At 41.7% G+C, this 18,834-nt stretch overlaps 1 protein-coding gene across 1 annotated transcript in view; it reads left to right on the top strand.

Annotated features, from left to right (window-relative positions):
* Positions 1-17,799, top strand: part of rab11fip1a (RAB11 family interacting protein 1 (class I) a) — a 124,101-nt gene extending 106,302 nt beyond the window's left edge. Inside the window, exon 6 of the transcript XR_014570354.1 lies at positions 17,786-17,799. The gene's annotated coding sequence lies outside the window, so the exon portion shown is untranslated. The remainder of the gene's footprint in view (positions 1-17,785) is intronic.
* The last annotated feature ends 1,035 nt before the right edge of the window (positions 17,800-18,834 follow it).

Below are 18,834 nucleotides of genomic sequence, written 5' to 3'. Positions count from 1 at the left end.
GCTCTGCTCTGACGTATGTTTTCCACATTACAATTGCTGGAAATAAAGCAGATGCAGTACCATGAAACAACAACTTTGGGTACATAAAATAATAAAATAATCTGCAGAGCAAAATAAACACAACCTACCGCTTTCAAAGCTAGTATGAAATAGGAAGTGCGGTAGGTTACGTCATTAGGTTATAGGTCACGTCAACCGCCTGAACTCTTAAAGTGACAGAACATTGGATCACAATACAATATAATGCCTGGGCAAGTGGAAGCACTATTAACCACGTTACAGATACATCATGTTACTGGCAGAAAGTTCACATCAGAACTGTTATCAGCATGTAAATATTGGTGCATTCACCGCTCCTATGCATCACTTATTCACTTTCGTGCCACTAATCGGTGAGACATTTAGACATTCTTAATTCAGTTCAGGGAATCGCAGGCACATACACGGTAAATGGAAAATGGTGCATTTACTGTACTAGAGGTTCAGGGTTGGTTAGGCTCAAGGTTCAAACTACCAACCACAATTTACTTCCTCACTTTTGTCTTCAGTGTTTGTGTTTACACAAACACACAAAACTGGTCATTCATTGTCAATGTTGGGACAATGTTTGTGTTTATACAAAGCCTCAAAGCTGGACATAGGAGGGGCTAGCGGCCCTCAAAGATATATTATGGTAATTAACATAAATGTTAAAATGAACATTTTTCATTCATAGCAACGCTGTGCCAAACATGGAAGAGGACGAAAGCAATCCATGGGGGACTCTGTGATGTGTTGGCTTGATATTAACCCATTCTGACCTGAGATCAGATTCATACGAGGTTTCCGCCGGACACACACTGGTCTGATGAAACCCATTCTGACCTGAGATCAGATTCTAAAAATGTCAGTCGTTCTTCGATTTTTTTCAAAAATAGCAGACCTACAAGCTCGTATCGCGCCACTCGGTGGCGCGATATGAGCTTGTAGATCTGCTATTTTTAAATAGATAAAGCATAACATGATGCTGACACCAAAATGGGTGCCCGTTCAGAATGGGTTAAGATGTGTTGGTGATGGAATCCACCGCAATAAGCGTCATCGTGTCCCCCAGCAAAGTCCCCCTCTGACGTCATTGCCAAAAACAAGGATAATGCACGTGCTTGGTTTGCGACTGTCAAACGGCTAACAATCCCCCCCTGTGTCAGTATAGCCTCTGAACTTTTATACACCAGAGCCTGCAATGAATTTGCCTCCATCTTCAAATAAATACAAAATTAAATAAAAAGACATGCAGTTCGGGTTAGGGTTAGCAATAGCATTTCCACTTTGGGTGCACGATATGTATGAAACAGTTTAATTGAGTCGATCATGAAAACATCTGAAATCCTCTTCTTGCTGCCTTAATAACAGGCCTTTTAAAATACTCTTTCAAATTGTCAACACATCTCTTCTCTCAGATTGCTTCCGACTGGCCCTGAAAACAGTCATCAAGCCACTCTTTAATAAAAAATCACACTTGTGTGAAGTGAGGGGCGCTCTTATCATCATACATCACATTCCATGCTCAGCCTATCAAATCATGACAAAAGTCATTCCGGCCCATCATTCTTGGTGTCTTCACTTTTCTGCACTCACTTTTATCTTCAGGCCATGTTCGGAAATACCGCACCGGAACGCACTCTCCTATTAGTTTACATTGCACAGTGCACTCAGTGTGCTATTTCAGAACGTGCCCTATATATGTACTTTTCTCAGACCAATCAAATCAACACTATTGGGTGATCAGCCAATCACAAGCCAATGTTTGTGTTCACACAAACCCGGAAAGGTTTTGTGGCATAGGAGGGGCTCAACAATCAATCAATGAAGTGATGGGCAGCCAGATTTTTGGGGGCATGTTGATGTTCTCATGTCCATGAAAATATTATTGCAAGATGTATAATTTATATCAGCGAGATGGCAATGACTATTTTCCCTTTAAACATTAAAGTCCATAGACTTGGCTGGCACAAATTAAATCATAATATACCCTAAACAAACATTAAAGTCTGAGACAGGAAATGTATAATTAGGCCCTAAACAAACATTGAAAGTCCATAGGCTGGCCTATGACGTAATTTCGGAAAGCCATGCATTGGAGGGGCTAGCGCCTCTCAAAAAGGTCTAGCAGGCAATCAATGTATTATTTACAGCATTTTAGTACAATGTTTCGGTCCTGACCTTCATCAGGTATATCTGACCACAATTAAAACCTTTTTGTTGCTGTAAGTGAAGACGGTGTAGGTCTGTAGGATATCTATTTTTGAGGGCTTGGACAATTTTGGACAATTTTGAGCGTTTGTGTAAACACAAACATTGTGTAACACAAACATTGATGACGAAGGTGAGGACGTAAATTGTGAGTGGCCAGAATGAGATGATGCATGATGATGTACATGATGTACAGATGCATGATGTACATGATGTACAGCCTCGGTCTTTCTTACAGGCGAGACACGCAGGTGCCAGGTCCTTAGGGGCGGCGTTGTGTAGCCCTAAAGAAAGATATAGTTTTGAAATAAAATAAAAATAAAGGAAATAAAATAAAATATCTGGTGGGTACTAGGTGCCCCCTCCCCATTGAACAAATAAACAAGAATATATATATACACTTTGCACCCCTGTTCTGTTCCTCACAATAACAATGTTTTATTTGCTGCACTACCTGCTTTAAGTGGGGGATGTCTCGTCACACACTTGACCAACTGTCAACCCCAAAAAAAGCTTTTATCTCATTTGGTCAAAACAGCCCAAATTAAATAAACAACCAATGATCGCATTTATATAATGTATTTTCTGGAACGGGAGGAACAAAGATGATGATGATTGTTTATTTTCGTGTCGTGCACACCTCGTGCCCAACCCTCATGGGTTTATAAGACACCATTTCACAATTGCAATTACAGCATATTTTATATTACATAATTTATGCATTTACAGCATGTTTACATTACATAATCATTATATTACAACTCAGATTTATACAGAGTACTCTGTCTTCTTTCCCAAGCTTGACAGATAAAATCTGCTACAATGAAAGTCCCTTTGGCAAAACATATCTCCATTTTTACATAGTCATTTAAAACTAGAAAATCCCCACATATAGAAGACATAATCAGAATATCCCTTATGTCATCGTATTTAGAGCAATAAAACAAAAAGTGAATTTCGTTTTCACAGATCACAGAACAGAGGGGTGGCATTAAACCTGCCAGTCTCCAGTGCTAATGTTAATGTTCCTGACCTTATTTGAGCACAGAGAGATCGTTGTCTTTTGTTTAAAGATGGAGTGCCACAATTCTTTCCAGTTTTTCATGTTGTCTATGAGGTGACAGTACTTCATTAGACACCCTGGAGTCGTTTTTATGTGCAACGGTGTATTAACTTTGTATTTAGGGTTTCTTCCTGGAGGCTGAACCCTTGACAGTCAAACAGTTCAATGAAATAAACAGTAATATAGTGACATCACATTATCAGCCCCTCCCCTAACCCCTCCCCCTTTATCATACAACTACAGCTGTGGGTGCGGCTTCAGTTCAGGTGGATCACCACCCACCAGGCAAACCAGGCATATGAACTGGTGGGCATGTCCAGATAAAAGCATGATTTGAACAAATACTGTACACTTTTTGGAACAAGTTCTTCCTCCTTATATTATAATAATACCTGATGATTATGTTTTAGGGTGGAAAGAAATCGTGGCACTCCATCTTTAAATTATACTTCACATTCACGTTCTACAGTGTACAGTATACAGTATGTCCTTTATAAGGCAGTAGGTTCGCAACTTAGGTTTGTACCATAGGTCCCTACACCAGTTTTCTTTGTATCTGGAGAACATTGTATTTCTAATTTGTTGAACATTACATTGTAATCTATTTTGAAAAATGAAAAACAAATCATTTGAATAAAATAAACTTCTCAGTTCATTTGTCCAGGGGTGACCACCTCTAAGATCTTTTTGGTGAGTCTCTCCTCAGACATCTTCACAAGTCTATTCCATAGCCGTATCATTTCACATTTGTGTCTGATGCTTGGAGGTTCCCATCCCATATGCCCGTTAATTGCTAGCAATGGAGTCAGTTTATGGACTCCCAGAAAGGATCGAATAGCTCTATGGTGCACGTTGTTACAGCTCGCATATTCCCGGAAACCCCAAACACCATAAGCATAGTAAGACACCGGACATACGCCTGATTCGTAAAGTTGTAAGCATTGAATCCTAAACGTTTGATTGATTGATTGATTGATTGATAAATGTATTAACAGTTTGTAGAATTACAGTACATTTCAAGCACAAACTCAAATACAAAGACTGTTAACTGTGAGTGGACGACCCAATTAAGCATTACACTTGTTTACAACAGGGTCCACATTGTTCAATTCATCAAAACATTTAGAGACATACAAATAGACACTTCTATGCAGTTAAAGAACAGAAGAGGAATTCATAATATAGGAAGCAAAAAGGGAAAAGATACATATACAGTGAGGGGAAAAGGGGGGGGGGGGCGGTGGGGGGATTCAGATTTTACAGAGGCCAGTTTCGAATTGCAGCCATCCGTAGGTGCCCTTTGAGAGCGGTTTTGAAGGAGTCAAGGGATTCACATGTCTTAATGACTGTTGGTAGGGCGTTCCAAATTTTGGTGGCATAGGAGCGAAAAGAATTTAGTCCCTTGTTTGTGCCGAATCTGGGTTGTACATGGTTTGTTGCACTCCCTCTGGTGTTGTGGGTGTGGACTTCGTTAACATTAAGGAAGTATTTAGACAGGTACATGGGTATCTTGGTGGTGTATCAAATCTTGTGAACCAGACCCATTGCAAGATGCTGTACTCTGTCGTCGACCCTAAGCCATCCCAGCCTGTCAAAGTGGGCTGGGGTGAGGTGGGTTCGGGGGGTGAGGCCACGTTCACAGTGTTTAACTTTGTTCATGACAGAGCCTAGTGCCCTGCCTGGTGACTGAGCTAGGATATTGACAGCATCATGTGCTCATCTAAGGTCAACAAAGACATGCGTCCGTCCACTCCACTCCACATGGCTTTGTTTATATTCTGCAAGCATGGATCCCGGTAAGAGTGTGTCCTTATGAGGATTTAGTCTTTCCCTTCATCTACAGTGGTTTTCAGCGAGGCTGAGTGGTCCGTCCGTGCGCACACAAGCACAAATGTGCACCGTGCGCACATCCCTCGAACATGCATTGGTGCGCCACAATGGCCAGGACCGGTCCTGATGTTGTAAGATTATAAGAGTGCCCCTCACTTCACACAGGTGTGATTATTTTTTCATTAATATAATTGAAAAGGCTGTATTTCAACAACTGAGCAACTTCTTACTAATAAACAATGCTGGGGAAAAGTCAAAGTTGTCACTACTTCACCCACTCATCTGGGACAGTGATTTATGAACCACCACAACCAGGGAAAAACACAAGGAAATTCCTACAGTACCTTGTGGTGTAGTGTGAAGAAACTTGTTGCACTTCTGCATCAAATCATGCCATTATTTATAATTATAATATTGGGGGAGTGGGACATGGATGGCATCATAAAACCCAGGTCCACTTCCTGTCTTCCCCTCAAACTAAGCCAACATCTTATACAGTCATTCCATACTTCTCCTCGATCAATCTTATATTTCTCCCCTGGAACCAAAGAGGAGCACAAGAAAAACCTGGAGTCAAAGACTGGCTCACGATGGAGCCAAAGGTTGAGGTAATAGCTTCCCCAGTACCAACCACAATAACATAAGTTAATTCATTCCATCTGTACTGAGACATTGCTTCCCCTTTGTAAGCTATGAATCACTGGTTCTACAATCCTGCAGACAAGTCAGCCCCTCTCTCATGTCACCATTGATTAATAAGTATCTTGTGATTTCATAGCCAAATTTGACACCATCTTATGGTCTATCCAAGTTCGAGAAAGAGCACGACTACAGTAGGTTTGACTTGCAAGGACAATCGATCTGGTGTGTGTGCGTGCGTGCGCGCATGTGCGTGTGTGTGTGTGTGTGTGTGGGGGGGGGGGGGGGGGGGGGTTAAGGATAGGATGGGTAAAGCATGAATTTCATGTACATGCGTCATGCTGATGGATCAGATAAAAGGGGTATACAAGTTACATGTCCACGATCAATCTTACCCGATTACATTCCACCAGTGCCAACAGAATGCACGAAAAGAGGCTGTGAAGAAGACCCTGCATATCGCCATAACAGTTTTTTTCCCTCTCCTCATATCACCTCAATCTGTGCCTTGATTCAGAGAAAAACGCAGCTAAAGATTGTGTGTGTAATGTATATGAACGGAGTGATTTCAATGACGTCACAACGTGGAAGCAAGCGTTGCCTAGCGACGGAGAATTGTCCCATTGTCACCCATTGTCAACCTACTGTCAACCCATTGTCAACCTACTGTATTTATAAATGGTCCTCACCGATGCTCATTATAAGATGGCATTATATCTGTCTTGGCCCCTTTTCCACAAAAATAACTTCTGTTCTAGATTCTTGGAACCTTGGCGCTTTCACGGAAGCGGCGGCATAATAAGGGTTCTAAACCAATTCATTTTCAGTGGAAACACTCATTGGTTCAATATTAGGCTGAACAAAAGAACTGAACTGGTTCAACCTTGGTGGACAACGGGTCAGTGTCCCAGAGGAGTGCAATGGACGGTTCAGAAACCTGCCTACCTCTAAGACGGACTAAATTGACCGAAATGTTTGGTGCCATTTTATAATGAGCATAGTCTTTTAAGGGCTAACTTCAAAGTCTGGTCTGATATTGATTTATATACTTTAGATAGATAGATAGATAGATAGATACTTTATTGATCCCCAAGGGGAAATTCAGGTTATCCCAAAGCTCGTACAGGCATGTTAGTTAAAAAAACACATCACAAAAGCAGGGGGACACATGTTAAAGACTAAGACTAAGTCAAACTAAAGCCATGAAAGAATTCAAGGGCTCAAAAAGCACAAGCTCACCTTTTCCTATAGCTTCAAGGAAAATAATAGAAATATAATGAATGCCAAAATGGAATCAAAAGTAATACTTGCCTTGAGACATAAATTATATTACTTTAGCAGTTTGATCACAAAGAATCGTGTGTGTGTGTGTGTGTGTGTGTGTGTGTGTGTGTGTGTGTGCGTGTGCGTGTGCGTGCACGCGTCATCATGTCGCCCTCAGCCAAGCATAAAAGCAAGCGTGTGCTCGGCCTCCCTTTTGGGGTGCTCCGGTCTGCACGTACGCATTCAAGGTGTGTTGACGGAGAAGCCTATCCCAAGATTTTCACTATATTTAGTGAGGAGGAAAGCTTAAGCTCTGTCAGCCTGTCAGGTTACTGTTGGTACCCTATAGTATTAAAACATTTTACAATAAATCATTTATTATTTTGCATTGAATGAAATAAATGAGGGGGTCAGGGCATTCCACGCTTGGGTGGCAGTGTTGTAGAAGGAGAAATTACCCATGTTGGTTTTGAAAGTGGGTGTTATCAGATCGTTGTTCTCGCTCCCTCTAGTTTTGTGGCTGTGCCTGTGGGTGTCGCTCACTTTTTTGAGGTTGTTAGTCAGGTATGCGGGCATTGAGGGCAAGGTTGCATTTACAATTTTGAAAATCAAACCAATTTTTCATTGCTTAACTCTGTCTTCTACCAGGAACCAGTTCTTAAATAGCCTCGGAAACCCAGACGTTTTTATTTCCAGGGAGGAAAAAAAAAGTCTGGGTCCGAGTCCACTTCAATTCGGCATAGAGTAGCGCAAACGTCGATCACTCTCTGCTGATTTCGGATTGTCTGCATCTTTGTTAAATTGACGCACACATGTACACACACACACACACACACACACACTCCTCTCTCTCTCTGTCTCTCTAATTAATCAGTCTCATGTCGCGCAGCTGTGTCTAGATTCTCCCGGTGGATCCGGCCGGGAGCTGCCTATGCCATAGAAAGCATAGGTGGACCCCAGGCTAGTTCTTAAAAGACCTGGTGTTAATGGCTATTTCGGTCATTTTATTTAGTTTAAGCCTGAAATGGAAGGCTGATTATCATCCATCCATCCATCCATCTTCAACCACTTATCCGTATTCGGGTCGTGGGGGCAACAGCTCCACCAGAGTGCTCCAGACTTCCCTCTCCAGAGCAACATTAGTGACTTCCTTCTGGGGGATTCCGAGACGTTCCAAGGCCAGTCGATGTGTTTCCTCCAACTGCGCCTTGGTCTCCTTCCAGTGGGACGTGTGTCGAGGATCTCCCTATAGGCGCCCGAGAGGCATCCTAACCAGATGCCCGAACCACCTCAGCTGGCTCCTTTCCAGGCAAAGGAGCAGCGGTTCTACTCCGAGTCTCTCTCGTGTGACTGAACTTCTCACCCTATCTCTAAGGGAGATGCCTGCCACCCGTCGAAGAAAAATCCTTTTGACCGCTTGTATTCGCAACCTTATTCTTTCGGTCATGACCCACACTTCATGACCATAGGTGAGAGTAGGAACGAAGATTACTCGGTAGACGGAGAGCTTTGCCTTCTGGCTCAACTCTCTTTTCGTCACAACAGTGCGGTACAGCGACTGCAATACCGCCCCTGCCCTTCCGATTCTATGATTATGATTATATATGATTATCATCATATATTTAATTGTAACTGAAAACCATATTTACTTTGAAGTAATTCATTATTTTGGACGAGGAAACACAATTCCCATGATGGATAATGTGACTTCAAATTGGGAAGCTACAGTTCCCACTCTCACTCCCACATGATGGCCGATTTCCCAAAGCTTGCATATCACACATGGAGAAATGAACCCATCCAGCTTGGCGGTGTCACTGTTATTTTATCGTGTCCAAAATGGTGGCGCTGCCGCTGCTCAGAAGCCCAGATGGAGAGTCAGATCAGGTCCACGGTCTCCATTGCCCACTCAATAGCATGGTATTTTGGTCCACAGAGGTTTGTGTACATTTTGAATGCTGTGTGTTGTGCCAAGGGATGGGATGAAAGCAGTTTAACTTGTGGGAATGGCCATATCAGTCACACTGGGGAACAAGCAGCTTTATTCTTGTCTATATGGTATGGCTTCCAAGTAGTATAGAGTGGGAAATGTCAACATGAAAAGAACATAATCATTCTGGGTATTAAGTTGCCATGTCTCTCTCTGTCTCTTTCTCTCTCTCTCTCTGCATGCACGCTCTGCATGCACGCACTCTCTGCACGCACACGCACGCACACACACGCACGATTACTGACAAACATGGCCAAAAGCCATATTCAGTATATTTATTTAAGTACATTCTTCATAAAAGCAGGTATTAGAATACTATTGTCTATTTTATTTACTAGTCCTTACCCGTTGTGAGATATTTGCCCCCCCTTGTGGCCGTGAAGGGTACTGCGCCCGGGTGCATTTGTAATTGACTAATAAATTAATTAATAATCATTAATGTGTCAAATCGAAATAAAGGGCTTCGTTACGCCCTCCATATGCATATGGTCAATGCCTGTGTGAAAAGTGGGAGTGATTGGTGCAGGCAGTAAGGAGTTACGGCACTGCTTCTGACAGACACACGGACACACACACACACGGACACACACTCAGACATTCGGTTAATTATAGTATGATATTGAACAGTTCTGATCTTGGGGACCATGCGAAGATTTGCAGGGACCATCTTTGGGACAATCTTTTATCACACAGGGCCTGCAGTCTGTGTTTTATCCAACCATCTCCTCTGATTCAACATCAAACAACAAAACAAATCTATGTTGGCTGACTTGCGTAATTGTCCTTGGCCAAATTATATCTCAAACATAAACTAAAACAGTTACATTGCCGTACCAAGACCCTTCTGTATGCCAAGATCTACCAAATCTCACCACTGTATAACTACAGCATGATGTGTCCATTATTCAAGAGGCTGAGATGGATTTCAGAGTCATTTGCAACAGAGTTTCACGTTCAAGGTTGTAAAATGACAATGCAAATCTACAGCCTTCACTTCACACTGTATTTATTTTCAGCATAGAACCCGGATAGAAAAATCATATCCGCTGTTGTTGGCGTCACACATTTTTGTTTTAAAAACCTTTAAACTGTGAACAAAGTCAATGCAGTTCCAACTTTGTGTCCATTTCAATCTACAGTAGGATAAGTAAGGTATGTGTACTTACTGGGAGCCAGTGCAAGTAATGCAAGATGGGTGTTATGTGACAGGATCTCCTGGACCTGGTCAGCAACCAGCTGGCAGCAGCATTCTGTACCAGTTGCAGGCGGTCTAATGGTGATCATTTCTAACTTCAGGTATGAAACTAATGATCTATAAATTTGTGCAACTAACAGGTGTTTGTTTGGTGCAACAGGTATTGCATAACCGAGTGCACGTGTTCCCATGAATCCCAATGGGAATCGCCTTAGTTGGTATTAATTTACTTTAGCAGCAGTGTATGTGTACTGCTTCATCAGTCTATGCCTTCACTGTATTCATTAACACGAGAGAAAATCCAGAACACTGGAGGGTGATTACTTATTCCCAGTCCAGCTGATGCCAAGGCTTTCAATGTATTAATCCCATATGATGAAACGCATGTTCTACCATGATTTAATATCACCTTTAAAAGGGCATTGTTTCATATTCTAAGAAACTCAGAGTCAGGTGCATGCTCCTGCTGTCATTCCCTCGGATCTCACCAAATTTGGACATTTTCTTATGGGTCAGTATTAGAATGGGACAAGATCTAACCTTTGCAATGTTGACTCTACGTACAAAATCTTTGCTATCTCAATTTGTGATTGCAAGGCTATAAAGGGCTTTGTTATTTGAGCCAGGACTGATACATATCTGCCGCTCTACTAGGTATAGCCAGCAGTGATTATCTGGAAGGGGAGACAGACTAATGTGAATGGTTGTGGGTAAATCTCAGTCCAAATCTGAACCATTCACTTTGACCAGCTCATGCGCTCATGCATGATAAACTGTGGCTAATGAAATAAAACATATCACTTGAGACAAGCCCACCAGCGATGATTTCTCACAATTTCTAAATGTAATTCTTGTTTTACTGATAACTCTGTACACCAAATGATTGGTATAGTCTCGATACTGATGAATATGTTTTGGTAATCATTATGTGGCTCAGTTACATTATAGTCCTAATGTTACAAACTGATTTGTCCCCCACTGGAGCAATTCTACAGTACAGAATACAGAACTACAAAGTGTCAGCTCAGTAGTATCTGACTTTTTATGATTTCTAAAAAGGGGGTTATGAAAAAAAGGCTGTAGGGGAAATGCTCCACGCTACTGTCTACTCTATAAGAAGGGCCCCTCCTGTTTGTTTCGAGGAAAGAGGCACATTCCACAGAAAGTTTACCCTTCCTCTTCCCTTCTATTTCTCTTCCTGCCCTGACTGATCTGTACTGATTACTCTTGACTGGATGGGCTGATAAGAGATGCTAACAAGGAGAGGAGACCCTTACACATTAAGTGCTGCTGACTACACTGTTTTCAAAACATGCAGAATATCCAATGTATGACAAGCCAAGAGAATCACAGATATTGTAAAACACATCCTTCACTTAAACTGATGTTAGGAATAGAGGCAAAACTGCACCTTCAATGCAGACACTAGTACAATGTTGTACTATTAATATCATACGAAACACATATTTCAATGCGGAAAATTGGGATAACTTTGGTCGAACGAATGGGCTGTCATACTAATGGGTTCAAAATGATGGGGCTCTATAGTCTGAATATTGGGTACTACTCAATATTCCAACTACCCATTGGATAGTCGAATTTATGGGTTGTCGGACTATTGGTACGTCGGACTAACGTATGACCCCCCCTAATAAAATGCCTATATATTTTATTTTTGCTTTTCATTGTAAAAAAAAACGATCTAAAAGCGCTACATGAGTGCAATAAAATAATAAAACCAAGACGCTACCAACTATTAGCGGGATAAAATAGTAGTAATAGTTAAACAATACAGAAACTTTCCAACCACCACCCTCTCAAAGGGGAATTGAATTGAATGCCTGATCAGAGCTTTGATCTTGGGCTGTGTATATAGGTGCTGGCTATTTTTTCCAAAGATTATGGGATGGGTTTTATGGCGTGAGCAGTTCTTGGAGTTGACATGGATGCAAATCATAACATCTATTATTTCACTCAGTATTCTTGAACATTTCGTAGGTTTCAAAAACACCTGCCACAAGTTCCATCAGATAGCAGATTGTGTTTTCTGGACATGTCCGCCGTTTATCTCTGACCATCAACACCATCCATTCACTCCATGTCAGTACAGCTGCCACTGCAATCAGCCGAGTAACCCAGAGCTGATGCTGCATTGTATGGATCTGACAGAATCTCCCTGTCACCACAGCCTCCGTGACATAATGTCACACTCCCACTGACATGAACACCACCAAACACATTCATTTTAAAGGAGCACTTTTCCCATTTTCAACCTCATCTTCATATAATTGATCCCCACTAATGCTCATGTGGACAGTTCAGAAACCTTACTCTAATGACATCATCAGAGTCCTTCAATAACATCATTGGTGTTTTAATCAGTAATTTCATACATGATTACAAACTTACAGGCTATATACAGCATAGATAGACAGACAGACATTGATAGATGGATAGATTTTCTAACTGTGCTAACTGCTCCAACATGTGACTTTGTGTATGTGTGTATTAGTCAGTAGCAGCACGGTTACTGTGGTTACTGCACCTATACAGCATCATGATGAAAGGCACTGCTCACTTCACACGAGTAAAATACATTTGCTTCTATTTCAGTCTGATATCTTTCCAGGAAGAGAGAGGCTGTAGATCTCCGTTGATGATGTCATTGGAGTAAGGTTTAAAATTATTCACAACCCACCTCTGAGACACAGAGCGAGTAAACATAAATCGTGCCATCTTATAATGAGCATTAGTAATTATAATGTAATTATAATGAAGACTAGAGGTTCGGGATCACACCTGCGTTGCCCCTGACCGATATGTGTGAATCATAGTGTCGGGGGCCTAGACAGAGACTCAGACCCCGTTTAGACTGAGACGATCCGCAGTCAAACCGCATAACCTTTTTATCGTTTTTCCCTTTCTACATCTAAATAAAATCATAGGAAACAAGACCAAATAATCAACTATACACTTAAAAAGGCAAAAAAGAAGCCCAAAGTCGCTTATAATAAACAGACACGGTAACACTGGCATCATGTCTACTTCTCTCTTTTTTGGGGCTTTGTGCCAGCTAGTGCTACAGCACCACCTACAGTCTGGCTATATATACTACAGGCGCATTCAGTGCCGGTTGCCGTTTTGGTTGTTGTAGTGTAGACAGATAGGTTAATTGATTCGATTAAGTGTATACAGTAAACTTTTTGACACTGACTCAGTGATATCTTTTGAAACGTCTAAACGGGGTCTCAGAGTACCCGTTGTATCTGGTTGTGTCCCTTTTGTGCCCATTCATGGAGATCTCTGATGTTATCAGAATATGCCCATATTGGTATATATACATATGGGCATATCGGTCGTACCTGCAATTCTGGACAACCACATCTGAACCGCTCGCCCACGGGCACCACACTCCATTGAGTTCTTGCAGATGTGCATGGCAAGTTTAAAGTTAGACGGTCCCATATATGCACATGACCATACAGTATAGGCTCTATAGAGCGCCGCAGCTAGTCCCGCCACTTTTCATGGCCCGGAAGAGAATTTCCCATTCATGTTTCCCATAGACATTTCAGAAAGTATTTATTTAAAGACCTTTAAGCCTCGGACAAAGCCAACTCAGCTCCTGACAAATCATGGCAATAAACAAAACATTTTGGGCCTTTTTTTTCCTTCTTCTTCTTTCTAATTATTTGTTCGGCCCAATTTCTTTTGTTTATTGTCATGATTTGTCAGGAGCTGAGTTGGCTTTGTCCGAGGCTTAAAGGTCTTTAAATAAATACTTTCTGAAACGTCTATGGGAAAAATTAATACAGTCATACTGTCTGGAGCACGGAAGCTCTGATCATGAGTAAGCAATAAAGCGGAAGTGATGTTCCTTTAATGACTTGATCTACTCACAAGCCCAGAAATGCATGTTTACGTGTGTCTGCATTAATTGTCAAATAGGCCGGCTATACTGTACGCTTCACAGACTGTCCATATACATTCTCTGTTGATTTATCATGTATAAAGAGTGCACAAATGTAACCATTGTATACTTGTAGTCCATACTTTTTCTTTCCTTTTCTTTTTCTGGTTGTCTGTTTGCAAAACAACAAACAAAATATAAGATCCTTTTCTTTTGAGTCAAAAAGCTGGTCACTGCTCAAGGTCATAATTGAGATCAGATCGGCAGATTTTCATGAAACATGGTTGGATGATTTGTGGGCTGCCCTGAAGACATGATTAACTAAGACACAATTAGGTAATCACTCATAACTCAGGTGTCTCAACGTCTACTGAATGCAATCTTTTGACATAACTTGTTTTTGTTCGCCTATAGAATACACTTACTGGGCCAATTGAGCCTGCACATGTGCACAGTGGAGAGCTCTTTACCTGTCTCTTCTTGAATTATATATTATTGATACTACTAGACCTGTACGTGCCCGTCGCAGTCGGCCACTGGCCTACTTGGGAACGATACAACTTGGGAACCTAATGATATACATTGTCATAGCACCCGTTTTAACTGTCAGTGTCAGCCAGTGTCCCACATGGAGATCTGTGTACTGTATGTGCCTGTGCCCACTGGCAGAGCCTGATTGGTTGAGTCTCAATTGGCTGAGGCAGAGGCTGGATATTGCACAGGTGAAAGGAGTTGGCCTCATTAGGCCCACTGGCAGAGCCTGACCAGAGCCTTTTGTGGTCGTTCTGGAGAACCGTGGGTCCGACCGACTCGATACCGGGCACTTCACTCCCTGTGGGGGTGTGGAATGTGTGTATCGAATGTAAAGTCGGTGGGTGAAACGGTTCTCGAGTTAGGTGCATTACACACACACACGCACGCAGAGATGTGGCGCATTTATAGGGGAGGCATACTATGGTCCGACGGAGCATTGGTTCGAAGGAGCATTGGTCCGAGGTGCGTTGGGGGTCGGGAGAGGGTTGGGGTTAGGTTTAGGTGTGCTGCCCCAGGGGAGGTTAGGGTTAGGTTGAGGGTTTGAGGTAGGTTGTCGTTCGGACCAATGCTCCGTCGGACCAAACACATGAACCCCATTTATAGTATGAGGAGGAGAGCTGAAAACCTGTCACAGTTCTCTTATGCCTGGTGTTCTGTTTCATTTCAATTCAGTGAAATTAGCATCTGAACAGAGACAGGAATGGAAGAAGTTTTGAGCTTATGTTGGCTGGCTCACATTGCAATGAAGCAGAAAGGAAAACCTTAACACCATGGCTCATGTTAGAATGCAAGAGGGAAATCTGCATTCCATTTTCTGCTCTGTTACTTTCAGTTTTTCCACTTTTTTGATGTATTCACAGTTTTAAAAGCAACACGCATAAAGAAATTGCTGAACACAGTAATTGTTATTGAGCTATTCCAAATATGGGGAAATTATTTATTTCTTTTTCAGTCAACATCTCTCAATTACATGGATAGCTGTACTGTACACACTGGCTGTAGTCCATGATAATCCGAAACCCAGACTTGCACAAGAAATAATAATGTTTCCATTACATTATATACTGTACAATGTATATGTGTTGCAATACACAGTTGGGGTGAGTGTCGAAGAGTGAAGTGAGCAGGGTGTCACTTTCTAACTCTTCCCTCACTGGTTACATCCTAGAGGAATTATTTCATTTGTCAGTGTCATCCAACAAACCTGACATTATTCTACAGAAGAGAAGTTGGGCATAATATGTGTGTTGATTGATACAGATGTGTGACAGATGTGCTCAAGTTCAAGTGCACTATCCTGCACAGACTTGTCTGTGTCTTTTCCATCATAATGTGCTCGTGCCATTTCCAGAGAATTTAAGGATCTCCATATTCACATTGGAATGTCAGACTTTGGAATGGGCCTGTGGAAATCATTAGACTTAACTGACAAATGGCACTGATAATTAAGGCTTGGATCCCTGTATGGTGGAATCCCAAGGAAGTGAAATGTGTTTGTTCAGGTACACGCTGACTGGCTTTGCCTTACAGAGGGATACAGTCCAGATGGGGGGGGGGGGGACAGGACATGCTCGAATTCCAGAGTGGGTATACAATGTCTCCCACTCACTCCAAAGTGTCTAATAATCTGCTGCTCTAAAATATGGGTGAAAGCCAATGTAAACCACAGTACACAGTACATTGTTACCAATAAGCAACATGGAAGAAGTATTAATACTTGACTACACTGCACTCCACTGCACTGTTGTCTATGCTGACCAAAACCTATATTGACACTATTAGCCTGAGCTCTGAACAACAGCCAGGTTGTTCCAGAATTCAGATCCATGGGCATGATGGTGATGATCACCATTGTCTTCAGCCTCAATTCAGGAACAACCAGCTGGTTCCCATCCTAGAAACTGAAGCTGCACACAGTCTCATAATAACTAAATATGTAATTAAGGGCCAGGCCATGAAGTGCCTTAGAAGTAACCAGTAAAGTAAGCGTGTAAAAATAAAATCTTAAAGAGACCAGTGTATGGAAGTTAAAATAAGAGTAATATCTGTATGTTCTCTTCTCCTGGTTTTAGTTGCAGCCTATTGAGTATTAATCATCTGCATAACAATGGAAGGAGATGATGTGTATAAGGATAAACGTATAAGGAAACTAGAACTGCACTCTGTCGAGTAGCCTACTTACTTGTTGCACACAAGTAGGCCAGTGCACAAGCAGAGCGTGCAAGTACTGTAGACCGCTACAAACTTCCAAATCTCAGCCTCTGTGAAAGAACGTTTGCAATATTGAATTATTAGGTTTAGCTATTTGCTACGTACCTTGCTTTTGGAGGAAATAAAGTAGTATTTTGAAGTATGGTAATGATTAATTATGCCTGTTATGGCTGTGGTGTCAGATAATAGGGGGCGGGGCATTACCTTTAATCCACCCGACACTGAAACATGTCATTGTTACGTCACCATCGATAACCAATTATACCCTGGCATTGGTACATATATTCATCACGTCATACGCTCATATGTCTAGATATATGTCTATATGTATGTATATGTAATTTCTGAGTTGATTAGTGGTATACTGTGGTTACTCGGGTGGTTTGATGCGTATGTCCCTTTAATCCACCCGACACTGAAACATATCATTATGTCATCATCGTAAACCAATTATACCCTGGCATTGGTACATATCTTCATCACGTCATGGGACATACGCTTCGCAGAATGACGGAAAACATACCTGCACGGTCTGCTTCCGTATGTACCGTGCCAGCATATGACGTCATATCATATGCTGCTAAGGGACATACGCATGGTAGCACCTGACTGATAACATTACTTGCACGCTCTGCTTGCACAAGTAAATAGTATTGGATTTAAAATAGAAATTTGAGGCACTGCAAAGCAGTCCCGGCTAGTTCAATTCACTGCTGTAAATATTATACACTGTATCAAATGCATTGTCACTAGTGTCATCCAGGGTTGCCAACGCTGCCAACATCTCCTGTAGGACTCCTGCATTTCCATTACTTCCGTGAGCAGAGCGCAAGTATTGTTTTCGGCTGCCTACAACCAGCAATGTCCATGTTCAACTATGTATGTGTTCAACTATGTGTTAATGATCATGAGTACCAGTAGGGGCGCTGTTGCCTGCTAATGAGAGAGAGAGAGAGAGAGAGAGAGAGAGAGAGAGAGAGAGAGAGAGAGAGAGAGAGAGAGAGAGAGAGAGAGAGGAGGAGAGGGGAGTTGCACCTCTCGGTTCACACGGGTGTGATTTTTTTTAGACTAGGCTGAACACAAGCAATCTTAAAATTTGAGACACAATACAATATATCGGTAAGGATTAGCATAAACTGACAAAAAAAATCTGTGATGAGTCAGACCTTCGAACCTTGTCAGTAAAGAAAATCTGTTTGTGGTGGGTTGGCAGTGGCTTAGGAAACATCGGCCGCTTGGGAAACATACGGTTCCAACTTCCCAGTTCGATTTTCAGCTCCCCCAGAGTTAGTGTTGAAGTGTCCTTGAGCAAGTAGGTTGGTGCCTTGCATGGTTTCCTACACTATCGGAGGGTGAATGTAATGCACATTGTGATTGTACTGCATTGTGCTATATAAATGCACCATTTAAAGTCAACTTAAGACATTCTTCATGTAAGCGAAATGCCCACCGACTGAATATCGTCAATGCTGTCGCACAAAACAAAAAGGTCATCCCATGTCATCAGCCCTAGATTCAAAAGATTTATTTATCATATTGGTCTTCCTGGTGAGATAACAATGAGTAACCTCCGAATCTTTTGATTAATTTCATCTGGAAGATTTCTGGAGGCAGTAAGGAGACCTTGAGGTGAACCTGAGAAAAAGCTTAGAAAAACATCCCTATACTTCTGCTTCAATTATTTTGAAATTATGGTTAATCAAAAGCAATATAAAAAAAAATAAAACAAATTACAGACAAAGCAAAGAATTGAATGATCACTGAGAATAATTAACAAATAAGTGTATAGTGCACCAACCCAAAGCTTCATATTATGACATATTTCAAGGTCTTGGACTCTCAGCTGTCAGCATTCTTGTGTGATTGCCTTGAAAGGCATAACACCAGACATAAAATGACCAAATAAAGGCCACTGTTTGGATCTGATCTGCATTACTGTCCTGTAAGACTTCTACCTTATTCTCCTG

Source organism: Protomyctophum parallelum (genome assembly GCF_964188405.1).
Source record: "Protomyctophum parallelum genome assembly, chromosome: 15".
Lineage (NCBI taxonomy): Eukaryota > Metazoa > Chordata > Actinopteri > Myctophiformes > Myctophidae > Protomyctophum > Protomyctophum parallelum.
The sequence above is the reverse complement of the archived record's forward strand: the minus strand, read 5'-3'. Positions and strand labels throughout refer to the sequence as shown.